At 55.2% G+C, this 27,216-nt stretch overlaps 1 protein-coding gene across 1 annotated transcript in view; it reads right to left on the reverse strand.

Annotated features, from left to right (window-relative positions):
* The window catches only part of TSNARE1 (t-SNARE domain containing 1), a 122,424-nt gene extending 102,888 nt beyond the window's left edge, over positions 1-19,536 (reverse strand). Inside the window, exon 1 of the mRNA XM_058565019.1 lies at positions 19,483-19,536. The gene's annotated coding sequence lies outside the window, so the exon portion shown is untranslated. The remainder of the gene's footprint in view (positions 1-19,482) is intronic.
* Between the last annotated feature and the right edge of the window lie 7,680 nt (positions 19,537-27,216).

A 27,216-nucleotide genomic window follows, 5' to 3' on the forward strand; every position in this document is an offset into this window, starting at 1 on the left:
TCAGGAGGGAAGCCATCCTGCTTCACCAGGCAGCCCAGCCCTCCAGGGGAGAACAGGGCCCAGAAGGCCCTGGACTCAGAGCCTGTGGCCATCACGTCATTCAACCCTCAGGCCTGCGGGGAAGGAACCTTTACCGTCACACTTCACAGATGGGGAAACTGAGGCTCTGAGAGGTTAGACACTTGCCCAGGAAGCCCACGTGCTCAGAGGCCAAGGCAGGACCCAGATCCAGGCTCCTCTCCCGGCAAAGCTTGCACTGGCTTGGCCCCACTGGGCCTCAGGGGGTCAGAGCAGCCACAGCCATCAGACGGGATCATGAGGCTGGAGCTCCAGCATGCCTGAGAGTCACCACCCAGCTCTCCCAACAGAGGCCAGCAAGGGAAGGACAGGGCCCCACCAAGAGCACTCAACGAGAGACAGCGAAGCCCCAGATTGTGTCCCTGCCCCTTCGTGGGGAGCCATGGGGCAGAGGGGCTGCCATGCGGTTGGGGGGGGGGAGGAGGAACACACCTGAAACCTCAATCGTGACGGCACACCCTTTACAAGCCCCACACCTGGAGCACCTTCTCCCTGTGGGGAGGGAGGCCCTGCCCTGACGACCCTCACTGTCCTGGGCAGAGAAAGACCCATACTCGCTAATGCCACAGAATGCACCCAGTGCGTGAAGGAGGTCCGTGAAGGGAGCTGGGAGGCCCCATGAGGAAGCCCCATGTAAACAGAGCAGGGAGACTTGGCAGTGGGCACGGGGAGGAGCCGGGTGCATTCTCCCAGCAAGCACTGTCACCACCGTCCACACCGTGAGTGTCCACAGAGCGCAGCTTCGCCCCCAACCTTGCTGTCCCATCACACCGCCCCACCAGGAGCAGCACCAACAGCAGCACGACCCTACTCATGATGCCGTGCCAGCCTGACCACCCGGAAACCTCCACCCACCATCACCGCCACCCCGCAGTCCCCCCAATGGCAGCATTGCCTGGCCCACCCTTGGTGGCAACCCTGTCCTCTTGGGAGCCACCAGCCCCACAGTCACCGCCCAGACCATCAGCACCTCCTCCTCCCTTGCAGCCTACAGGGTGAAGAGATGCTGAGAGAGGGGAGGCTGGTGGCAGCTTGTCTGCCTGCTGCTTTAATGGCAGTAATGTCAGCAAGTTGACTGGCTGAGGAGGGGAAGACCCCCCATAGGAGGGGGCAACGGCTGCAGCAAGGTCTCAGAGAAGATGGGGGGGCCCTTTTTACAGATGGCAGAGCTAAATCACAGAAGGTGACCCCATCTATCCCAGGTGACAGGCAGCAGGCATAGGCCGGGCCGCAAAGGGCAGAACCAGCCAAAAGGGGTTGCCTGAGGAAAGGAGAGCTTTCCCTCACCCCAACCCACAGCAACACCTCACAGCCCCTCGCCTGACTGCCCACCCCACCCGCTGTAGTGAGTAGTGAGTGTGAGGCCAGGCCAGGAGCTCAGACACGGGGGCAGCCCTGCACCTCCACGGCTCACCCTACCCAGGATGAGGCCCTGCTCTCGGCTCTCAGCCCACCCTCGACAGAGGACCCCGCCAGGCAGTCCTGGAGCTGTCCACGGTGCTGAGCACCGAGACGGCCCGCTGGCCTTGCCCACACCCAGAGCCTTGTGAGTCCACCCCTCCCCCAGCCTGGAGCCCCACCCTGCCAGGGCTGGTGGCCCTACTGTCAAGACAGGAGGGAGCAGGGGTGAGGATGGGTGCTTACTAAGTGCCTACTGTGCGCACACACCGCAACAGTCATTTGAGCCACAGCACCCTTTTTTCATTTTCACAGTTCTTAGAGTTGACTGACTATAAGGAAACTGACTTCAAGTATAAACGTGGCTACATACAGTAACATATTTTTTTCCTATTTTCTTCTAGAAATCACATTAAGATGATAAGAATGACGCTCCAAAAATAATCAAAAAATTTAAAAGCTCAGACTTCATATTTAGAGAAAGTAGGAAACGAATACAATTTGCAGGCCCCAAAACACAGGTAAGGGCTACTAGGAGCAGGTGGAACCAGGCAGAACCCTCAGAGGTGGAAGTAAAGTGAAGTTCACAAGTGGGAGGGGACGCAGGGCACTAGTGGCAGGGCTCGGAAAGCACCTGCAGAAATGCATTCCCTGACGGCTACGGGCTGACCCCCCAACTCAAAAGCCTTTCTCCGCCACACCACTGAGCAACAGGGCTGGACGAGGAGGGCTGGCGTCAGAAGCTCCCGAGAGGTCACCTAGGCTCAAGCAGCAGAGGAGCCGGAACCACAGAAAGAATCACCCAGCCAGGCACGTCTGCAGGAAGCAGCCTGCTTCTGTGGCCGTCCTGAACGAGAAGCCTCTGCAAGGTACTCACCTCCAGGTCCCCATCCCCCACCTCTGTGAGATGGGGTGGGGGGGACTCTTACAAAGAACTGATCTAGAAAAAACCCAGTTCATTCCAAAATGAACAATAAACTCCGAATAGCCAAAAACAATCTTGAAAAAGAACAAAGTTGGAGGCATCACACTTCCTGATTTCAAAACTTACTACAAAGCTGTAGTAATCAAAACAGTGTGGTCCTGGCATAAAGATAGACGTATAGACCAAGGGAACAGAATACAGAGTCTAGAAATACACCCTCACATGCATGGTCAAATAATTTTTGACAAGGGTGCCAAGACCATTCAATGGGGAAAAGACAGTCTTTTCAACAAACGGTGCTGGGAAAACTGGATATTCACCTGCAAAAGGCTAAAGTTGGACCCTTACCTCACACCATATACAAAAATTAATGCAAAAATGGATCAAAGCCCTAAATGTAAGAGCTAAACTATAAAACTCTTAGAAGAAAACAGAGGGGAAAGCTTCATGACATTGATTTCTTAGATACGACACCAGAAGCAGAGGCAAGAAAAGAAAAAATAGATAAATTTGGACTTCATCAAAATTAAAAATGTCTGTGTACAAAGTACACTATCAACAGAGTGAGAAGGCAACACACAGAATGGAAAAAATATTTGCAAAGTATATCTGATATGGGATTAATATCCAGAATATACAGAGAACTCAACACTTAATAACAAAAAAAACTCTATTTTAAAAATGGTCAAAGGACTTGATTAGACATTCCTTCAAAAATATACAAATGTCCAATAACCACATGAAAACATGCTCCACATCACTAACCATTAGGGAAATGCAAATCAAAACCACAATGAGATAGCACCTCACACCCATTAGGATGGCAACTATTAAAAATATATATAATAGAAAATCAAAAGAGTTGGTGAGGATGTGGAAAAACTGGAACTCTTGTGCACTGCTGGTAGGAATGTAAATTGGTACGGCCGCTGCGGAAAACAGTACAGCAGTTCCTCAAAACAGGTAAAATAGAATCTCCATATGATCCAGCAAAGCCACTTCTGGGTGTAGACCCAAAGGAAGTGAGGGCAGGGTTTTGCAGAGATCTCTGTACACCATGTTCACAGCAGCAGTGTTCACAATGGCCAAAAGGTGGAAGCAACCCAAGTGTCCATCAAGGGATGGACGGATAAACACAATGTGGTCCATTCACAAAATGGAATATTCTTCAGCCTTAAAAAGGAAGGAAATCCTGTCACATGATACAACCTGGATGAACCTTGAGGACATTACGTTCAGTGAAATAAGCCAGACACAAAAGGACAAATACTGTAGGAGTCCACTTATATGAGGGACCCACAGCAGTCAAATTCAGAGGCAGAAAGTAGGATGGTGGCTGCCAGGGGCCAGGGAGAAGGGGGAGTTAGTGTTTGATGGGGACAAAGTTTCAGTTTAGGAAGATGGAAAGTTCTGGAGATGGGTGGTGGTGATGGCTGCACAACAATGTGAATGTAATTAATGCCAATGAACTGTCCACTTAGAAACGGTTAAGATGGTAAATTTTATGTTATGTGTGTTTTACTACAATTAAAAAAACAGGATTTTTAAATGTTTTTTAAAAAGAACAACAACAGAGGAATTAGCCCAGCACTGATACCGAGATGCTACACAAGAGAGCAGCAACAGCTGCCGAGAGGCGAAGAACACCCACCCCACCACGAGGCAGCTGAAAACCAGTTTGCCCTGAACGTCAAAAGGAATCAGGCCCCTGTCCCTAGGAAGGAAGTCTTCAAAGCAGAATTCCAAGAACTCAGAAAGAAGATGGAAACATAACCCGAGCTGGCAGAACTCGTAAAAGAAACAGGACCATCAACAGGAAGATAAAACTGCGAAGAGCATAAGGGAGAAAAGACACTTCAGGGGAAACAAGTAACATGAAGGACAGAAACAAGAAAAATGAACAAATTAAGGTGGAAAGAAAGAAATTAAATCACTTGTGAGGGGAAGATTAACCAGGCAGGCCTCAGATTTCTCCAAAGCAAGCAAGTGAGAAGTCAGGGGAACGACACCTACAAGACACTCAAAGAATGATGCTCTAAACCAAGGACTCCATCAACGTTGCGACCTTCCTTCAAGCGCAGAAGCACGGTTTTGAACTCACAGCCCTTAGGGACACAGTTCCCATCAGCCATGCTGAGAAAGCACCTGCAGGACACACCTCAGCCATCAAAGGCTGACAGATGAAGCTCGACCAGAAGGGCCATCAGAGAGCCCTTTAAACACGTTTACCTGTAGATGCGGACTAAAACCAACATGGGGATGGATGGCAGACAGAATGCAAACAGCATAACACTCTAACTATGGAGAAATGACTCAACTCATGAAAATCGAGAGGGAAATGAGGGAGGCAGGCAGGATAATTAGCTCATCGCCTCGTCAGCAAGAACACAGAGTGGAAGGATATCACTTACAGCCGACACTCCAGTAACAGAAGTGCAAGCAGATGTATCGGTACAAAGGTCAACACCGAGAAAGGTACGATTATTGACCAAAATCGGGTGACGGGAGGAAGTAAACAAGCACATGAACTTCATAATCACTCAGAGAAGGTGCACTCGTTTCTCATTGCTGCCATATCCAATCACCACCAACCTGGCAGCAAAACCACACAACCTGCGGTCCCACAGGCTCTGGAGCTCGGAAGTGCGGCTGGGCCACCTCCTCCCGGAGGCTCTGGGAGGTAACGCTGACTGCTGTGGAATCCAGGCCCTGGCGGCCGTAGGGCTGAGGTCACGGTTCCTTGCTGGCGGCCAGCTGGTCAACCCTGAGCTCCCAGAGGCGCCTCTCCGGTCCTCGCACTTGGCCCCTACGTCTCAAATCCTTCTCACTCCTGAATCTCTCTGACGTCCCCTCCTGCCACCTCTCTCTCACTTCTCCCTGGAGAAAGTTCTCTGCTTTGAAGGGCTCATGTAATTACACTGAGCACACCCAGATAATCCAAGATAACCTCTCTATTTTAAGGTCCGTAACCTTAATTGTATCTGCAAAGTCCCTTTGCCACGTAACATAACACATCCACAGGTTCCAGGGACTAGAGTGTGGCCATCCTGGGTGAAAGGGGAGGAGGGAGACAGGGAGACACTATTCTGCCAGACACAGAAGGCACATAATAGATGGTGCCTGCAGACAGAGTAGGCTGAGGGCACCACATGAGATAATATTACAAAGGTAACCGCTAAGACAAAGACACAGACTCTCCTAAATATCAAAACTATATAAATGAAAAAAAAAAAACGGGCCGGCCGCGTGGCTTAGCGGTTAAGTGCGCGCGCTCCACTGCTGACGGCCCGAGTTCGGATTCCGGGTGCACACCGACGCACTGCTTGTCAGGCCATGCTGTGGCGGCATCCCACATAAAGTGGAGGAAGATGGGCACGGATGTCAGCTCAGGGCCAGTCTTCCTCAGCAAAAAAAAGAGGACTGGCATGGATGTTAGCTCAGGGCTGCTCTCTCTCACAGAAAAAAAAAAAAACACACATAGTAAAAGACTTTTCAAAAAAAAATACATGCAAAACATGCCAGAACTAAGATCAAATATCCTATCAATAAATGTAAATTACTTTAACTTATCTAGTGAAAGAAAACAAGATTCTCAGACTGGATCACAAGTAAAACCCAACTCTCCATGGTATATAAGAGACACACCTGAAGGAATTCAGAGGGTTAAGAGCGACAGGGCAAAGGTGCTCCAGGCAAACGCCCAGTGCAGAAAGCAGGACGAGGCACGGCCCCAACGTCAGACACAGGAGACCAGGCAAAAGGCACCTGGTGACACCAACAGGCGCAGTTCAGAATCAAAATACAATAGTTATAAACAGCTGTGCAGGTAACACAGAGCCGACATTCACAGGAGACGCGCGCAGAAAGAGACAGAGACCTACGGGTGGCAGAGACTGCAATTCACGTCTCTCGGTCCACAACGGAGCAAGCAGACGAGAAGTAAGGACACATGCCAACCTGCGTACACCCAAGAGAGAAAACAGGTCTTCTTTTCAAGCGCCCGTGATACAGCAACGAAAACCGACTCTGTATCAGGGCCACAAGGGAAACCTCATAAACCCAAAGTTCAAAAGAGAATAGTAAACATTCTCTGATCAAAACACAACTAAAACTAGAATAATAACAAAACCCAGAAATCAAAAGACACCTCCCTTGGAAATTTTAAAGCTTGCTCCTAAACAACTCTAGGACCAACAAAGAGAATACAAACCTAAATTACGGAACTTCCAGACAGCTCCGAAAGGAAAACATATTCAACCAGAATTTAAGGAACAGCTCTTAAATATTAAACACATTTTGGAAAAGAATGTAAACCAATGAATCAAGCCTAGGAATCAAACACCTAGGAAAAAAGATGATGAGATAAACTGAGACAAAGCAAAAGAAATTAACTATAAGCAAAAAGTGATGAGTTAAAAAGCAGAAAAAGAAGACAATAAATTTAATAAAAACATCCAAAGATGAATCTTTGAAGAAAAATAAAATGGAAACTACTAGCTAACCAACCAAGAAAAAAATGGAGTAAATAAGAGGGAAACAACCCCAGAAAGCGAAGGAATGAGGAGAATCCCAGGAGACCGTTCTCCTCAAGTCCACATGAGCACCTCTGACGCTGGGCGAGGCTGGTAATTTTCCAGGAAAACGCCATTTGTAAAACTGACCCCAAAAAGAAAGAAAATTTTCAAAGGAATTTCTTCCTCAAAACAAACTAACAAAAAAACACCAGGCTCCAAGAGTCTCTCAGGGGAACTCTACCAGCCCTTTACAGACCAGGTAGTTCAGTGCCATTACACTGCGCTGGAGAATGCATTACAAGGAAAACCTCTCAATTAGTTTTTGCAGCAAGTGCAACACTGATCTCAGAATCTGAAGAAAAAAGTACACGCCGGAAAGAAAAGGACAGAGCAGCCCTGCTTACGGAGCGCGGCACAGAGACACTGAATCTCACACAAGCAGAAAGCAGCAGCCGCACCGTAAAAGAGCCGCATATCAGACCCGTGAGGCACGCCCGAAGAGCTCCAGAGCGTGCCACCATCAGCAGCCCATCAGTGCAACTCACCACGTCAACAGAGCTAAGGCGGAAAATCATATGATCATTCCACAGATGACCAAAAAAAGGAACTGACAAGATTCAACAACAATTCTTCATTTACAAAAACGAAACACTCAATAAAATAGGAAGGACAGGTTCTTCCTCGACACGTGAAATGTTTCTATCTCAGTCCAAGAGCAGGTCTGCTTCCTGGGAAACGCCAGAGTATTCCCACCAGGCGCCCACAGCGACGGTCTGCCATCGTGCTAAAGGACCCAGCCCACACACTTAGACAACGGGAGGACCTGGAACACAAAACCTGGAAAGGGGAAGGTGACATACAACTAGCTGCAGTTGCTATAACGGGATACCCAAGATAATTAACTGAAAAACAACAGAACTCAGTAAGGTAGAAAGGGACAAAATTACATAAAGAAATCAAGAATATTCACACATGTACATACAAACAGAGGGTAATGTAGGAGAAAAGACTCCTCACAATAACAACAAAACGGATAAAATTCCTGCAAATAAAGAAACTTGAAAACATTACAGAAGAATGCCAAAGAAGACCTACATAATTGGAAAGACATATCACATTCAAGACGTCACTCTCCCTAAGCTAACTTACAAATTTAACACAATTCCAACCCCAATCAGCTTTGGGGATTAGAACATGTGAAAATGTGTATGTTTGGTGGGAGGATTGAGTAAAGAATAGACAAGCTATTTCAAAGTCCATACGCAAAGATAAACAATCTAGAATAGGCAAAAAAAAAAAAGCTATGACAAAAAAGCAACCAGTTCTTTGAGATATTAAAATAGTATAAGGCCTTAATAATTAAAACAGTGGTTACAACTGCATACATGGACAATGGAACAGCTTATAAAAAACAAATATAATCAATCTTGAGAAAGAAGAAAAAAGTTGGAGGCACCACACATCCTGATTTCAAAATATATTACAAAGTTACAGGAATTAAAACAGTACGCTACAGCATAAAGACAGACATATGGACCAATGGAACATTGGCCCAGAAATAAGTCTACACACATACGGTCCACTGATGGTCACCAAGGGCGCCAAGGATACACAACAAGGAAGGGACAGTCTCTTCAACAAACAATGCTGGGAAAATTGAAGACGCACATGCAAAAGGATGAGACTGGACCCTCATCCTACCCCATACACACAAATCCACTCAAAGTCGAGTAAAGACTCACACGAAGACTCCAGCTGTGGCATTCCCAGAGAAAGCACAGGGAACAGCTTCCTGACGTGGGTCTTGGCAATGATTTCACAGACATGGCACCAAAGCACAAGCAACAAAAGCAAAAGTGACAAGTGGGACAACACCCACTGGAAGGCTTCCGCACAGCAAAGGATCCATCCACAGAGGGAAAAGGCAGCCTAGAGAGCAGGAGAGAGTACCTGAAAACCATCCATGCGATCAGGGGCCAATACACAAAATATATAAGGAATCATACAACTCAATAGTGGAAAAAAAACTAACAACCCAATTATAAAATGGGCTAAAGACTTGAACAGACATTTTTCTGAAGAAGACACACAAATGGCCAACCGGTATATGAAAAACTGCTCAACGCCACTAACATTAGGGAAATGCAAATCAAAACCACAATGAGCTATCACCTCACACCTGCTGGAATGGCTATTACCAAAAAAAAAAACAAAAGACGACTGTTGTTGCCGAGGATGGAGAACTGGGAACCTGTGCACACTGGGGGTGGGAACGCAAAATGGTACAGCCGCCATGGAAAACAGTATAGAGGTTCCTCAAAAAATTAAACATAGAACCACCACATGATCCAGCAACCCCACTCCTGAGCACTTATCCAAAAGAATTGAAATCAGGATCTCAAGGAGATATCTGCACCTCCATGTTCACTGCAGTAGTACTCGCAGTAGCCAAGATGTGGAAACAATCTAAATGTCCATCAACAGACAGATGGATAACGAAGATGTGGCATACCCATATGATGGAATATTATTCGGCCTTTAAAAAGAAGGAAATTCTGCAATATCCGACAATTTGGACAAACCTTGAGAACATTACGCTAAGTTAAACAGCCAGTCACAGAAGGACAAATACTACAGGATTCTACTTATATGAGGGATCTAAAGTAGCCACATTCCTAGAAGCAGAGAGTAGAATGGTGCTTCCCAGGGGCTGGGGAAGAGGGAATGAGCAGGTACTAATCAACAGGCACCAAGTTTCAGTCAAGCAAGATGAGTTAGCTCGAGACCGGCTGCCCAGCACCACACCTCCGCTCAGCAAGACTGCATCCGACGCCAACATTTTGTTAAGAGGGCAGACGGCATGCTAAGTGTTCCTATCACAGTAAAATACATTTTTTTTAAAAATCTAAGTACAAATGGGAATTTAGGGCATGACTAAGCCAGAACCTAAAACCACTGGGGAAGAAGTGGATCATTTCATAATTTGGATGGACTACTGGTAAAACATCTGGAAAAATTAAAGTCCGACCCACACCTCACACCATAGGCCAGGATAAAAGACGAATAAAAACTTTAAAATAGTGAAAACAATAAGAAAACACAGGATTTTTTAAACTCAAAGAAGCCCTTGTTAACTATAACTCAAAACCCTAAAGCCGCAATACAAAAATTGATGAATTCGACCACAGAAGAGCTTCTATGTAGCAAAACAGTCAGAATAACAAAAGAAGGCAGCACACGACCTGAATTCATCTGACACTGGGAGGGCTAATCTCTATTATCTATAGGAAAAGGATCAACAACACAGTTTTTAAAAAACGAATCAAGTCAAGAAACAGTAGGTCCACAAAGAAGTTACAAATGACTCTTTGATACATAAAAAGATACAAACTGGATCATAATCAGGGAAACTCGGATGTGTCCCTGCAGGAAGCCTAACTACACCAGGCGGGAGGGGCGGGGCCCAGCGCCCTCGCGACCTTTCACGGCAGATAAACTGACAGGTCCCCTTGGGAGGGCAGTTCGGCAGCTGCGCCATGATCACAAGAGTCTGTCTCCTTTGACCCCGCCCTTGCACTTCGGAGCGTTTATCCTACACACATTGTACTTGACCTGTATCAAACGGCATACGACCAGGTTGTCCACCTGTGATGGGCAAAGATCGAAAATAACCCACATTTCCACCAACAAATGACTATGAGGGGCTGGCCCAGTGGCTCGTGGTTGAGTTCCCGCGTTCCGCTTCGGCAGCCCAGGGGTTCACAGGTTCGGATCCCGGGTGCAGACCAGCGCACCACTCGTCAGCCACGCTGCGGCGGTGTCCCACATACAAAACAGAGGAAGACTGGCACAGGTGTTCGCTCACGGCCAATCTCCCTCACCAAAAAGAAGAAAAAGGACTATGAAATCGATTCTGGCATATCCATACTTGAAATACTCTGTAGTTGTCAAAAACAAAAGAGAAGCTCTCTGTACTGATGTAGAAAGATCTCCGGTGCCTCTTGTTTAGTAGGAGGAATAAATAAAAACCAAGGTGCAGAAATGTGTTCTAACATGACTTGTAAAGAAGAAGGAAAAATATGAAAGTATCTGTATTTCGTCGATCTGTACACGGCTGACTTGTACTGGCTGATGTTGGTATTTCTCTGGGATATACCGGTATGCTGGTATATATCTGGAGGGACAGATAAACCAGGGAGAGCAGTACCTGTGGAGACGAGGACCGGGCCGGCCGGGATGGGAGACTTTTAACTTGCTACTATATGCGTCCTTGCATGTTTTTACTTTTGCACTATATAAACTACTCAAATATGAGGACACTGGAATGGTTCAACTGTGGTCCAGCCACACACAGAATAAGACTCAGTAATAAAAGAAAGAAAGTACCGACACACGCGACAACCTTGAGAAATCTCCAAGGAATGATGCCAAATGAAAAAAGCCAGTCCCCAGAGGTTATATGCTATATGACTCCATTTACACAACATTCTTGCAATGACATTGGAGAAAGGAGGATGGACTAGTGGTTCCCAGAAGTTAGGGAGGGCAGGGCAGCAGGGCGGTGGGTGCAGCTACAAAAGGGCGACGAGCGGGATCTCTGGGTGATGGAAACAGCCTGTATTCTGACCGCATCCATGTCTGTATCCGGGTGTGACGCCGTGCTACAGCTTTGCAAGACACTCCATTGGGGAACTGGGTAAAGCACACAGCATGACTCAGAACTATTTCTTATAACTGCACCTGAATGTACAATTGTCTCAAAATTAAAAGTGGAATAATAAAAAATAGACACAGGGCTGTCGACCTCCATGCCCGAGGTCACCAGAGCAGAGGCCACATTCAACCTGATCTGCTTCCCCGAGCACCTGCCTCCTGGAACATCAGGACCAGAGGGCACCGAGCCATGGCAGGGCCCAACCCCTCTGTGCACAGGCAAAGCCCAGGCAGGAAGGGCAGCCTTCCAAAAGCACAAAGCTGCCTGGCCAGCCGGCGTGGGCAGGGACAGAGCTGACCCCCACTGTCCCCACTTCCCTTCCCCAGGGAGGGGCCAGCACTGCACTTCCTCGCCCCTTGCAAACGGAGCCACGAGATTCCTTCTGGCAAATGAACTGAGCAAGAGTGACCTGGCTCCCTCTGAGCCAAGTGTTTAGTTCCCAGGACAAGACCCCCAGAGCTCCCTGGCCCTCTGGCAGAAAGACGTTGCATTCCAGACAGTGGGCTGCTCCGTCAGCCGGAGCCTCTGACTACACTGAGCCAGCCCCACAATCCTGGCAGACACGACCTTTGTGGTTTCAGGTTACTGACACTCAGGATGCTTGTCACGGCAGCAAGACCCAGCCTATACTGTTAGGACCTCTACGCATCCAGTCACATCCGTGCCTACATCCAGCTGCCTGACTTCACTCCCTGCCAACCTGGCCCTCCTGCCCCATAAGACAGAACCCTGCATGCTGCCTGTGGGGCCCTCTCCTCCACTGGCCTCCGAACCCCCCTGCAGGTGGGCAGTGGCACAGGAAGGTGGCAGGTGCTCTGCCCTGTCCTACTGTCAGGGCGAAGGAGGCAGGACAAAGCTGTACCCTACAGCAGCTCTGGCCTCTGCCTCCCCACATGTAAAATGAGGGATGAACCAGTTTTAGAACTTTCCCTAGCTCCACAATCCTTTCTTCAAACACAACAGTACTCAGAAGGCACAGAGCCGCTCTGGGTAAAGGAACGGAATGTACACAACAGGGCTGACCCAAGCCCCTCCAGTCCCAAGAAGCAATTTCAAACCCACTGGTGATGCAGCCCTCCGCAATCCAGGGCCATCATGCCGTAGGGGCAGGGTGGAACAGACAGACTCAGGTTCTGCGGTTGGACCACTGGGTTCCACGCCCACCTCTGCTCTGTGCTCACTCTGAGGCCTCGGGAAAATGACAGCACCTCTTGGGGTCTAAGAGGAAATGATGCCTCCACGTCCCGGCTCTGAGCAGTGGCACTAAGACCACTGCATCGCTCGGCTTGGAGCTGTGGCCATGCTCCTCAGGTTTCCTGCAGCCTCCCCACCCGCCATCCACCTGCCACACGCTCATCCGCCTGCAGCACCCAGGCTAACCCGGGCCCCATCTCCACGCAGCTGTGCCACCCAGCAGTCCTGACCCGCCCTCTCCAAGCTGAATAGTCTGCACACAGGTGAGGCACCTGCTCACGGCCGGCCCACCAACTCCATGTGTGCCCCACCTGGAGATATGGGGGTGGCCTAGGTGCCCCAGAGGCTGCTGAGAAGCAGGTCTTTCCAATCGCTAGCTCATGCTTGCACAGGCATTTATGGAGCACCTACTGTGTGTTCTTCCTGTGCTGGGACCACAGAGACAGAAAAGACACAGGTAACCCAGGGGGAGTGCATGGGGAGCCCGACACCGAGACAAAAGTCCGCAGGCCACGAGGAGCCAGCCCCGAGAGACTTATCAGTCCACAGCCCTCCCCGTGTCCTGCCCTCGGTGCCAGGCCCCGAGCACGGCGCGGGCTTCCAGACGGCAGCACGGAGCTGAGCCTTGAGTGGTCAGAGGGGGTCACCAGGCAGGGCTGGCACCCGGCCACTCCAGAGAGAGGGGCAGCCGAGCAGACACACAAGCGCAGGCTCAGACGGCCAAGAAGTCAGCCCAGCAGGTTGACCGGAGGCTGGAACAACGATCAGGTCAAACCACAAGGAGCCGCGAACACCAAGTGAGAGGCTGCAAGGATGGGCGCCTGGAGGACTGTCAGCAGGGAGTGACATGCCACAGCGACACCGTGGCAGGAAGAGCCAGCACATTAAGAGTGGCCCAGGCTGAAGGCTGCGGACCAGCTAGAACGTCCATCCCCGCAACTGAAGATTTTCTGGACCCTGGACCAGGAAGGAACAGAAGAGACTCTCGTCCCCACCCCCGGCCAGCCTTCCCAGGCTCATTAGCACCTCCACTGTGGGCGAGGCGGCAGGGGGGAAGGAGGTCAGACCTGGGTAATGAATCCAGCTCCTCATTAGCACTGCTACTAAAAGCCAGTGCTGAGAGGGCAGCCAAGCCCAGGAAGGAGGCTGTGGTGTTGTGTTGTTCTAATGTGGAGAGAGATTGATTCTGAGCTTCTGGTTTAAAAATATGTCCCGTTCCAAACACTTGGCCAGAATGGATTATGGATCCCGGTGGAGGGCAGCCAAAGGTGGCTGGGGCGGGAGGGAGCAGGGCTGTACCTGGCCTCGTCCTGTGGCTCCATCTAGCACCGATTCCCTGAGCAGAGCCTTGATGCTCCCCATCCTCCCCAGATGACACCCACCCTCCTCCTTCACCAACACTCTGCACCCCCGAGGTCCGGCCTCCTAGCCAGCACAGGCTCAGTCTGCACCCCTCAGACCACACCCAGGGTCTGGCTCAGGCGCTGGAAGGACAGGCAGGCACGGGTAGACAGAGCATGGCACCGGGCCCAAAGCCCTGCAAACGCTTGACTCGACGACTGGACCCCCTTCCACAGGTCCCGGGGAGCCAGCCATGGCCCCGTGGCAAGCTCAGTCTACCCCACCTTTCAGCTGTGCTGGGAACGAGAATTCCAAGTTCTACCTCGGCCTCTCCTCTCTGTGAGAAACCTCACGCTTCAATACCTGGACTCCTTCAAGCCCTCAGACTTCTGCCAATCTCTCCTTTGTAACGTCAGTCAGCTCAACACTGGAGGGAAGTCCAGGATTAAGTCTTGACTAGTGTAATCACTGCCCTCATTAACGGTGTCCCCTAACTCACAGGGCAGCTTTCGGCGTGTACGCGTCTTCCAGTCTGGTCCTGCCCGGGAGGCAGCAGAGCAGGAATGCTGGGCAGGCGGGGCAGCAGAGTGGTGAGCGGGCTCTGGAGCCGGGTTCAAGCCCTGGCCAGTCCCTTAAGGGCCTGTGACTCCGGACAAGACGCTCAGCCCAGGGAAGTTTCCTGATCTGAGGAATGTGAGGACCTGGCAGGGGCCTGGCAGACACCAGAGGTCAATGAACAGCGGTGACTACGGCGGAGACGATACCCAGAGGGCAACGACACTCAGTTCTCCTGTATTCCCGCTGGTGCCCCTCAACAGCAGGCCATGCCTCACCATCCAGGCAGAGCAAGCTCTCTGGAGCAGGAGGCAGTGGCGACGCAGCCGAACAATCGGTCAGCAGAGGCAGCTCCACCTGCCCTGGGGCTGCAACAGCCTCCCACGGGCACTCCCTAACTCCCACAGCCCCTCGTTCGCCTTCGGGACCCGCCCTGCATCCCGCGGCAATGTCTCCTAAAGGCCCTGAGCTTCAGTGTCCACGTCTCCAAGATGGTGCTGACGCCACCACTTCACAGGTGGCTGCAGGATCAGAAAGGGCAGGGCTCAGGGAGGTGCCAGTAAGCGACACCAGTCAGCATCCTACAGCCAGGACGCTGCAACGCTGTGTCCGTGGGACTCCACTATTTCCGGACCCCACGCTGACACAAGTCAGGGCTGGGTCCTGGTCCTTCCCTCGGGGGAAATCAGAGGCAGAAAACAAAACGAGCTTCCATCAGTCCACTTAAAGAAAACAATAAAAGTTTACTGGGCCGGAGCTCTGGGCCGGGGCTCATGGGATCAGCATGACTGCCCCGCTCTGCTCTCATGTCCACCCGGGGAAGGGCTGGTGTCTCCCAGAGGCGGGAGCCCAGGCTACTGGAATAATGAGCAGCCTGCCGCCCAGTCCCAGGAAAGGCCCAGCTCTCCCCGGCCAGCCATCACTCCATCAAGGGGGTCTACAGCACTGCTGCCGCACCACAGCTCCAGCCACAACACTGAACCAAGGGGCCGACAGGCCTGACCCTGCGGGCTGGGGAAGGAGCACGCCTCTCACGGCCAGCAGCAGCCCCCAGCACAGGCCCTGGGTGCGACCTGGCCCAAACCCCTGGTCCTTGCTCCCTGTAGCCACGTCGCCTGCCCTCATCAGGTGAACTTCTCCATGGCTCATGCTGGCCCTTCCCTGCTCAGGACCAAAGTCCAGGCCTCACCTTGCCCTGCCAGGCCCTTAGAGGCTGGCCCCAGTCAGACCAGCCTGTGGGGAGCCCCGCACTGCTGTGCCTCCCCTCAGGTACCCTGCTGCCTGGCATGGCCTCCTTCTCATGCTCAGTCTTCAATACTCAGCTCAGGCCTCATCCACATCCAGGACCCCTTCCCAGATATCTATCAGGACCCCCAGCCCCACCCGCAGCCTACAAGAGCACATGCAGCCCACTAGCAGCCTCAAGTCCTATCGGGGCCTACCCAAGCCTGGGGGGGACCAAAAAGAGGGGAAGGGCTCCATCTGGTGCAGTCTGGGCTGGAAGCTAAGCGTGGAATCATCTTCACTTCATGCCCGGCCTGGCCCTCAGCAAGCCTCAGGCTGATGGGGACAATCCCGCATCTGGGATAAGTCTGGGCAGAACACCTGCCACGGCTTCGAGGAGAGCCCTGGACTGCAGACACGGCACTCTGAACCAAGGGCCCCCCCAGAGGCGGCATCACCATCCCCATCCGCTCCATCGGCTCCACCAGCTCGGGCACCCACAAGGCACCTGGCTGGGCTTATTGGTGGGTCCTGTCTTCTCCACCAGGACCCAGGGCAAGACACCTCCCTTTCTCCGGCAGGTTCCGCTGGCTCCAGGGGCAGTGCTAACAGGAAGCGTGGTAGAGCACACAGCTCAGCTCTGACACGAGCCCCTCACTTCTTCAACAAACAGCCCCCAGGCGCCCACCAGCTCCGGGCCTGGGCCACAGCTGGGCGTCCAGAGCTGCGGCTCCCAAGCTGGTGGGGCGGCCAACAGGGCGGACAGCTGTGCCTCTGCTGTGGAGTCCCAGCTCCAGGCACAGGGCATTCTCTCCGCCCCAAGCTCCTCACCTGAAAAACAGGTATAATCCTCCCCTCGCCCGCCTCAAGGCACCTAAAGGGGATAAGGATATTCAGTGTCGCGTGCAGGAATGAATACTGGACAACTGCAGGTGATGTCCCCCCAAGGGGATGGGCAGGCCCGTTCTTTCATTCTGTTCATTCTTTCTTCCCTTTAGTCTTCCGTCACCCATTCCTGCATTCCAGGTCAGCAAACATTTAGAAGCCAGGCAGTGCTGGGCACTCTGGCAGAAAACAGCCGAATCCTAGGAGACCCACCGCACAGCCCCATGGAGGCCGGCACCCCTGACGTCGCACAGATTTTAAAGAACATAAGGAATTACAGCTGGACTGAGCCACACAGGTTAAATTCCACTTGTAGCAAACAACACAATCAAAACAAGTCCAGTAGCCACAGATACACCTGTGTGCATTAAAAACCAAAGTCTAAGCCTTGGCCAACTGCTCATGTATCCCGACCACTAGTCAGAGCAATAAAACGCCCAACAACCTCGAAAGCAAACCCCACATCTGGGGTGGGATGGATGGTGACGCGGAACTTGGTGGTTAAGGGACTCGGGCCAAGTTCACCTGTCTGTGCCTCAGGTGCTGCACCTGTAATACAAGGATATGAACAGGCCCTCCCCCTGGAACCACCGAGAGGATGAACAGAAGGTAAGTCGCTCAGCACAGAGCCAGGCCCCCAGGGAGTGCTGTGTGCTGCGGCAGGGCTGGTTCGTGTTATCACACCCTGTACGCCCACCCAGTCTTTCTGGCCAGCCAAACCTCACCTTGCTACCTGGTCCAGCTCAAACCCCACCTCCTGGGAAGGCCTCCCTTCTTCGGGACCCTACAGCAGGCATGTCGTCCTTGTCATTAACAGCTCAGTACACCCCTGGTCACGGCTTATGTCTTTGCCCCCAGGGAAGTCCCATCTCCCTGCTTCGAGCCTGCCCACGTCATTAACAGAGCCCTTGCGCCAAGTGAGTTTCTCACCATGTTCTCTTCGCTGGCATGTATGTCCAGTCTACTCACTCACACGATCTGCTGGGTGCCCACCGTGCTCTACATGCTGGGCTGGGCACTCAAGATCCACGGGTGACCGAGAGGGGAGTCCCCACGCTCTGGGACTCTCAGCCGTGTGCGGGAGGCAAACACAGACATAGGTCATCTCAGCAAGACACAGAAAGGCAAGGTGAGAACCGGGTGCTGTGGGCATGGGTGTAAACGTGGGTGAGCCCGACCCAGGGGAGGCAGGGAACAGGAAGGCTGCCAAAGAGATGCCAGGAGTACAAGGGCATTCCAAGCAGAAAGCCTGGCATCGACACTCTCGTGCTGGTGACAACCACGGGATGTGCAGGAGACAAGGACTTCTGCACTGCTGGAGCACACGGACCATGTGGCTGGAGCGATGGGCAGGAACCAGATGCCGACCTTCACCCTAAAGGAAGGCGGGGTCTGGGCCTAGGCACCCATCCCAGACAGGGCAGAGGAGCGCCCAGGGAAGGCTGCCTGGACACAGTCAGGGCAGCCAGGCCAATGGAGGAGAGGAACGTGGAGGTGGCAAAAGCTGCGCCTCTTCCAGGACACCTCAGACTGTCACTCGCCCACAGCCATTTGCAATCACAACTTGGCTCCTGAACTGGCATGGACAGGGCAGATCTTTGCTTACCAGATTTCCCCTGAGGACCTACAACATCTGAGTTTGAACCACAGGAAATGAGCGTTTCAATAGGCTGCAACCCCCTAATGCTGACAAACCTCCCCTGCATCTTTCACCCTGATACTGTGTCCACACTGGGGGTGCAGTGAGGAACCCCATCCCTGCCACGCAGGGACCACAGATAAAACAGAACACAAGCAAACAAGGGGCAGCGACAGAACACGAAGTGCTGGGAAAGAAAGGAGACAGGACACCAGTGGGGGAGGGTGCTGGGGAAAGCGAGCTGGGAGCCTGGAGGAGGCCGAGCTGTCACCCCCAGGAACTAAGGGAAGGGCGGGCAGCGGGCAGGTGAGGACGGAAGGGAGCTGGTGAGGCTGGGATGGCAGCCGGCCCATCTCGTCCCGCAGCCTGGCCCACAGAACTTTCCGCCACGACGGCAGTGGTCCACGCCTGTGACACGCCGCGGCTAGTGGCCACCAGGCTGGACGGCGCGCACACGGCGCCAGACAGGAGTCTCCCAACAGGCGGCCCCTGAAGGGGTCCGCGGGGACAGCGCAGCCCAGGGCCACCTGGAAGCTCCTCCACGACGCCCCCAGCCCTCAGAACCAGGAGGCCCCTTTCAAGCCAAACTTGGAGGAAGGGCAGGGAGGCACGGAGGGACGCGCGCAGGGTCAGCTCCCCCGGGGGTGGCGCCCACGCGCCGGTGCTGAGGACCGCCCCCTGCGCCCGGCAGGTGGGCACCGGGGCCTCAGGGCAGCCGCGCCCCCTGCCCGGGACCCACCGCGCACAGACCCGCCGCGGGGCCATCGGGCGCATGCGTCCTGGGGTGGGGGGGTCCCCGCGGCGGGGCGCCCTCGGGGGAGGAGCCGGAGCGCCCCCCACCCCGGCCGCCCCGCCCCGCCCCGCCCCCTCCGCCCGCTCCTCCCCAGGCGTCCCCGCCCCCGCCGGCCCGCGAGCCCTCCCGCCCCCGCCCCCCCACCCCCGGCCTCGGGCCGCGCGCCCCCTCGGCCGGGCCCGCCTCGCCCCGCCGCCCGACCCCCGCGCGCCGCCGCCTCACCTGGGCCTGGGCTCCGGGCGCCCTCGGTGAGCTCTCGGCGGGAGGGGCGGCGCGGGGGGCGGAGCCGGCGCCCGAACGTCACGTGACCGCCCCGCCCCCGCCGGGCGAGAGCCGCGAGGCCCCCCGCCCGTCCCGTCAGCCCCGCCGCGTCGCGCCAGCCAATGGCCGCCCGAGATGGGGCGCGCGGCGGACTGCGTGCGCCCGGGGACTACAAATCCCCGAGTGCCCTGCGCGGGCGGCCGGAAACGGTCAGGGACGGTGGCCGGCTGGGCCACAAAGCCCGCTCCTGGAGGTGTAGGGCCAGGGCTCCGGTCCCCGAGGGCCACCGAGGGCTCCCAGGAGTGCACGGCCCCGGTCTCTCGGGCTGGGCCGAGTCGCTCCCGCCGCCTTCCCCGGCCCTGGGAGATGGCCGGCTCAGTCCCTCCTCCGAGCCCCAGTCTCCCCACCTGTAGAACGAGGTGACAATGGAGGGCACTTCGACAAGGAGTGCACAGCGCCCAGCCTCAGGCGCTCCAGGATGGGCCCGCTTCGGCGGAGGAGGGCGGTCGGGAGAAGCGCCGGGGCCGTGCTGGGGCACGCTGGTGGCCGCTGCCCAGGGCAAGGACCCGGGAGGCCTGGTGCCCACGCTCCGTGCCCCGCGGCCAGGACCCGGAGGTGCCCCGGGTCAGAGGGGCCTCTGATCACTGCTGGCGACCCTAGGCCCTCAGAGGCCTGCTGAGCCCCTGCAGATTCCGACCCCTGCTCAGCGCCTGGAGGGGTGTCAAGGGGATGTCACCGCACACCCAAGCATTTCCGTGGAGGGAGTGGGCCAGGGCAGTCTCTGGTCAGCCGGGTTCCCGGAGCAGGCCTGGCTCCTGCCTCTTACAACGTCATGAGATCCTAAGTGTGTGTGCAAGTGTGTGTGCCAGTGCACAAGGTTCAAGTGTGAACAAGTGCTGTGGGGGGTACATGCACACTTGCGTGCACATGGACATGCTACATGCACACTTGCGTGCACAGGGACGTAAGTATGCATGCATGTCTGTGTGCTTGGATGTGCACATGGGAATGATTGTGTGTGGCACAAATGTGGGGAAGGGGGCAGGAAGGAAGAGGGGCCACCAGGGGGCTAGCAGGCATTTGCTCACATCAGCCTGCCCTGGTGTACTTGAGTCTCACCATGACCCTGGGGCAGGTGGCATGTGCCCATTTCACAGGCGAGCAGGATTTGGACATGGCTTCTCACCCTGCCCCCAGGACAGCCCAAGTGCACGCGAAGCCAGTTCCTGCTGTGTGCAGGCAACTGCTGACCCAGCTCAGGGGCGTCAGGGGAGGGGTCACCAGGGCAAATGCCTACCTGAGAGCTGGGGCAGTCGGGTCTGAGGATGCTCCGGCCACTGCGCCACTCTCAACCCAATGGTGGGGTGTGGAAGGAAGGAGGGAAAAGTGAAGTAGACTTTCTCCAGGATGACCACCTCCAGGAATGTTCTTCTGCACCCATACAGTGGGGGTGGGGAGGGAACGGTCTAGCATGAACAGGGGCCCACCCAGAAGAGGTGCTGAGTACCTGTTGCTTCCTCCCGAATCTGGGGCAAGCCCACCTAGCGCCCCACGGGGAAGCAGGAAAGATGGGTACCCTCTGTCAGGTCCTTTCCCTGGAAAAACTAGGAGCATGCCGGGATAGGAGGATGCCAAGATCCCCAGAGCAGAACAAGGGAAGAAGCCCCCTCATGGCATCTGCCTGCTCTGCCACATCTCGTCCTCCCTGTGTGCCTGCAGGGGTCATCACAGATGCGGGCAGCCCTGGGTTCTCCTCCTCCTGACAGGGCCAACTCCTGGGGAAGCACTTAGGCCCCACCGGAGTGCCAGGCCCACCTCTGCACCCATCTCTGGCCAACAGGGTGAGTGACAGGGATTGGCCCCTGCAGGGTGGGCTCTTACTAGAGGGTCAGGGAGTGGCTTGTCCTCAGCTGGCAACTCCCCAATTTGGATCTTCCCTTAGGCCCCAGTGGAGGTGGGGACAGCAAAGTTGGGGATAGTTCGAGGGTCTTCAGAAGGAACCTCCACGCAGCACCCACTAAAGCCAACCCCACAAATGCTCGCTCTGACGAGAGAAGCAACACGGGCTTCTCTGTGGTTGTGCGGATCTCCAGGTCAAATAGTGTCGAGGTGTGGGGTGCAGTGCGTTTCCCTCCCTCCCACCCTTCCTGTGTGTCCCCTGAAGCCTAGCTCCCACGTGAGCTTCTCTAGGAGGCCATCCGCACCCACCCGGCCGCTGCCCAGACGGAGAAGGCGGGTGCAATTCCGCTCTGCTCCAGCACGTCATAGCCGCCTTCGCTCATCACCGGCTCCCTCGCCATCCAGTCCCGTGAGCATGACGTCACTGCGGCCCAGTCCCCCTTTGTCCCCTGCCAGCAGAACCCCAGTTTTATTCAAGGCAGCTATGTACCCAGCCTTACTGTGACCATCCTGTTGGGGGGATGAGGCAGGAGGCCCAGTGAATCTTTGGGCCCTTTCAGAGGGCCGGGTGCGGCTGACCAGCCCATCTTACTGTCCCTCTGCCTTCTCCCCGGTCCAGCCTGGAGGGCGTGTCCCAAGGAGAGCAGCCATTTGGGGAGCAAGGGAACAGATCCCAAGCTGAGAACGGGGAGCAGATGCTGTGTGAAGCCTCTGCCCCACCTGCACCCCAGAAGCGTCATCAGGGGGAACAAGCCCCTCCTCCTTCGTGCTGCTGTGGATGCCACTCCCAGCAGACACAAGCCCCCGTGCGCATCAGGACTGGACCGTTACCCTCTCAGGCGTGTGTCTGCCCACAGGATGGCAGGCTCCTTGAGGACAGGCCCCTGTGCGTGTGTTTGCATCACGGCACTCGGCAGAGTGCCTAGAGCATGGTGTGGCCTCCAGGAGCAGAGACAAGTGAGTGAGCATGGGAGCTGTACTCACAGGGGCTTGTTTTTCACGTGGTGCCCCCCATGCAACCTAGTCTTTGTTCCAACACCAAACCTGCCCATTTTGCTGTGTGGTGTTGAGCAGTGACTTACCTTCTCTGGGCATGTTCTCCAAAGCAGCGATGCGGGAGCCGATTGGGGCCGCAGGGTGCTTGTGAGCATGCCCAGGCATAGGCGTGGGAAAGGGCTGTGCAGGAGGGTGGCGCGCCGTGGCTTGGTCAGCTGTACAGGGGCCGTGTCACGAGGGAAACACGTGCTGGGAAGGGGCTGGCACAGGCCCAGCACAGAGCAGGGGTCTGACCAAGGCAAGCACCTCGACCCCGACCATGCAAGACCAGCCGTGCCCCAGGATGAGGCTCTTAGAACATCGGCTCCAGCGGGAGACTTGTAACAGCCTCCCAAGGTATTTAACGCCAAGCAGGAGTGGCAAAAAAAAAGAGTCAAAGGAAATCCATGAGAGGAGCGTTTGGGCGGCCTCTTGCTGATCGTGTCCTAAGTGAAGGCTGTTTGCCGCCTCTCTTGAGAAATGCAGAGTCTGCTCCTCCTCTGTCCCTGAGGGGGCAGGCTTCTCCACACCCCAAGGAGCAGGGTCTGTCTCTTCCACACTCACCACCCAGGATCGCTACCTGGCACAGCGTCCTGTCACCTCTCTTGCCAAATCTTATTCTGTTCACCATCGTTTATTCATTCAGCAACCTTTACTTCCAATGTCTGGCAACATGCTAGGCCCTGGGGATACCATACAATTAGATCTGGTTGCTAACAACAGAAACCTCAACAAGATCAATGTTTGCTTCTAACGTTACATATTCAAGTGGAGATAGGCGATAGGCCTGGGAAGGCAGCCTCACAGTCGTCAGGACCCCAGACTCCTTTAATCTGGTTGCTCCTCTGATCCTCAAATGGGCCTCCTGCCTCATGGCACAGATGGCTGTGTAGGCTCCAGCCATCATGTCTGCTTTCTAATCAGCAGGAAAGAGAACTGGACAGTGGAAAGACCTGCAAGCATGCTCTCACCCCAATCCCACCGTTTCAAGGACTGTTCTTAAATATTGCAGGTACCACATCTGCTTACACACCCCTTGGCCAGAACTGGGTCCCTTGGGTACTTCTAGCTGCAAGGGAGGTGAGAAGATGTCTTCATCCTGAGGGCCATGTCCACAGCTGCCATCTGGGCTCCTGCACCCAGTAAGACGGGGAGGATGGGGCTCACCAAGCAGTCTGCACGGCCCTTGTCATCACGGTGCTCACTGCCAAGGGGGCAAGCCAAAAATCACACAAACGTACATAGGGAACCTGAGCGGAGGTCGTGCGGGAGCAGAACAGGGGCGTGGGGGGCCCGAAGGGGGCCAGGGGTCAGAGGAAGGGCCCCTCAATGAGGAGGCCCAGGAAGTCGAGAGGTAGCATTTCCGGGAGGTGACTTGTGAGTATCCTGCAGGTGGACGAGGAGCCCGTGGACGTCAGCGTGAGACTGCCGCACCCTCCTCTGTGGAAATGTCCTGACCTCTCCAGCCACCGCTGGCCTCAGAACCCCCGCCGCTCAGACCACACCCTCCGCTCCCCTGTTCCACGGGTGGGGATCCCGGCCCGGGCAGGGAGGGGCACACACGAGGTCTGCGACCAGCCTCTGGCTGCGCTGGGGCCCCAACCCCGTCTCTGATGCCCAGGCCAGGATTGGGCCTCCGGGTCACACCCTCGGCACACAGTGGTCCTGAAATCATGGGCCTGTGGAGTTGTGGATGAGCCGAGTGGACTTTGGAGAGGGTCTCGTCCACCCCTCACATGACAGTGGGTGGCACACAGTTCAGGCTGATCACATGTGCTCTTGTGTGTGCACTGTCTGTGCAGTGGACCTGGGCCCTAAGGAGACCAGGACCCCGTAAGGGCAGGGAGCGTGCGGATGCACACCCTGCACCTGGCTCCTTGCTGGCCACCTGAGCAGCCTGCAGCACCCCCGTGGTGAGAGAGCTGAGGCAGGAGTAGACAGTGATGAGTGAGAGGTGGGATGGGCCCAGGAGGGACCAGGACAGGGACGTGGCAGCAACTGCTCGCTGACGCTCATTTCTCTCCCCCAGGTGCAGCCACGCTCCCCAGCCCCCCTGGTAGTTCAGTGGCCCCATGGCTGACCCCAGACACAGGACGGGGAGCAGCAGTGATGTGCGCCCCTTCGGCTGCTTCCAGCCTGCCCTGCTGTCCTTCCATGCGTGCCTCCCCTCCGTCGAGTGGACTCAGGAGCTCTGAGGTCTCAAAGGCCTCCTGCTGACGCCAGGCAAGCCACAAGATGGAAGGGGCCTGGGCCGGGTCACTTGCTTGCTCAGAGGGTGACTGAGTTTGCAAGGACAAAGGTTGGGTTACAGAAAGTGGACAGAAGCAGACGCAGCGTCCTCTGCAAGACCTGGGCCGCCTCCTCCCTGAGCTCCAAGGAGGAGAGCCCCGGTCCCCTCACGGAGAGCGGGTGAGGAGCTGGAGGTGGCAAGGAGAAGTGCAGAGCAGGGCAGCGAGAGCAGTCGGAGGGGGAAGGCAGTGGCTCCCTTCGCCCCGCGTGGGTCGCCATCTCCCCCAGGTCGGGGGGCAAACGCTGTCCCCTGCACTCTGGGCGCCTCTGGGGGAATGCAGTGCATTCTCTCAGGGCCAGAGCTCATCCTCTTGGGGCCGGCCTCTGGGCTTCTGAGGGTGAAGGGCAAGCTGGCCCCGGGAGGGGCAGAGTCCGAGGAATCCCCCGCCAGGATTCACTTCACTGCAGCCTGCAGCCGCTTGGATTTCTCCGAGGTGCTCTACAAACACGGCGCGATATTCTTTTGGTAACAAGCGTCTGTTTAGGGACAGACAGGCTCCATTGCCTCCTCTGCCCCCATCTCCCTCCAGCTCGGCTCCCAGCCCACCGGCCCAGCCACCAGCAGTCAGCCCCCGCTGACCCTGGGCACCTTCCGCAGCAGCGCAGGCAGGGAAGGTGGCTTGATGCCCGGTTCTACCATGTACTGCCTGGTATGTCAGACACCTGCCCTGGGCCTCTGCCTCCTCATGCATGTGGCATAGTCCCTAATGTCCCCTTCTCTGTGGAGCTGACGTGAGGCTTGAGTGGGTCAAGACCAGGGAAGCCTTTAGCATCCCTTAGCACAGGGCCTGGCCCACGGAAGCCCTGGGCACGTGTGAGCTTGTGGCGTGTCTGACTGGTCATTGATATCTTCAGTGGGTGCTGAGCACCAACACCAGGCATGGGAACTAAGAACCTGTGGATGCTGCCCTCAGGGTATCTCAGAGGAGCAGAAGGGATAGAAAGGCCCCAAGAATCACCTAATGGCCGTAAGTCTGTTGTTGGAAGGTTGTATGAGGAAACAGTACCTTCTTCCCAGGGCGTTGGAAAGGTTTCCCAGAGAAAGGGCATTTGGGCTGGGTGCTGAAAGATGAGTAGGAGTTTGTCAGGCAGGAAGAGTATGAATCTAACATGGCTGCTGAGGAAGGTTGCCACATCCACCTCCTGTGTCAGTTTTTTCCAAACCTAAAGTGGGGATTCGCCCAGGACCCCGCCGCCCTTCCCATTCTCCCCTCCCTGCACACGTACACACAAGCACAGTCCCACACACTCACATATAGTCACACACATGCTCACACTCACAGTCAAGAATTGACTTCAGTGTGCTACCCCCTCTTCCCCCAGGAACCCTACCCTCGCCATACTGCTGCCCGCAGGGAAACATGGTAATGAGATGCTAATAAGCAAAGGTAGAAATCGGAGAGAAGAGCATTTCACAAAATCACAACACTGTACTTCCAGGGCCCCTCCCCATGAGCGTGCTGCCAACCCTCATGACAGTGCTTCGAGTAGGCGGAAAGCACCACGAGCCCCACCTCCTGGGGTTGTTGATGAAACAGGAGGGGTCGGCGAGGTGGCAGGAGGGGTGGCCCCGGCCCCAGTGCCCCCGTTCTCCGTGGGGGTGCTCGAGGCCCTTACTGTGCCACACGGTCCCCCGAGATCACATCCAGGCCCTTCCAGACGCTGCCCTCAAGCCCACGGCCAGCAGCTCTCCAGGTGCCCCTGCTCACCTCCACCTCCAGCCCCTGCTCTCTGCCCAGCCCGGTCCCTGTGCCTGGACGGTGACGTCCTCCGTCCTTCAAGGCTGTCCTTCCCACACGCTTGCCCCCACTCCAGGAAACCTTCCTGCCCCCCGGCCTGGGTCTGGGGCCTAAGCTCCCTGGGCCCCGAGCTTGCCTCTTTCACAGACCTGATCACACTGCCTGCCCCCACAAAACGGTGAACTACTTGGCGGCAACTGGCACATGGCTGCTTCTCATTGTGTGTTTGTTGAATGAATGAATGAGTGAATGAATGAATGATAAACTGAGTGGCTGAGCTAAAGGGATCTTGGAGATCATCTGAACTATTCTGGGGGAAACTGAGGCCCAGAGCAGGGGTGTGGCCCCCCAAGGCCACCAAGCAGTGGGCAGAACGAGGCCTGGACCCTGAGCTCCTGGATCCCAGGCCAGTGCTCTTCCCTCCCTGGCTGATTGAGGTGAAGGTCCTTGGTGCCAGGGGCCTGTCCTGGCTGTGATAGTCTCTCCCTTCCCCTGGGGTTCCCACTGCTCCTCAAGCTCCATCAGCTATCTCTTCTCCATCTCTGATACCTGCCCCTTGGCCGAGCTACGGGCTCTGAAGAGCAGGTGGCCGAGGGGGCTTGAGGGCACGGCTGGGAGTGGTTCTCCTGGAGCCGATGGGCCCTGTGCTCCTTCATCCTCCTGACCTTGTGGAGCCTGGATGCTTGGAGGATGGACACCAGGATGGACAGCACCTCTGGCACCTCGGAGGTCA

Source organism: Diceros bicornis, chromosome 21, assembly GCF_020826845.1.
Source record: "Diceros bicornis minor isolate mBicDic1 chromosome 21, mDicBic1.mat.cur, whole genome shotgun sequence".
Taxonomy (NCBI): domain Eukaryota; kingdom Metazoa; phylum Chordata; class Mammalia; order Perissodactyla; family Rhinocerotidae; genus Diceros; species Diceros bicornis.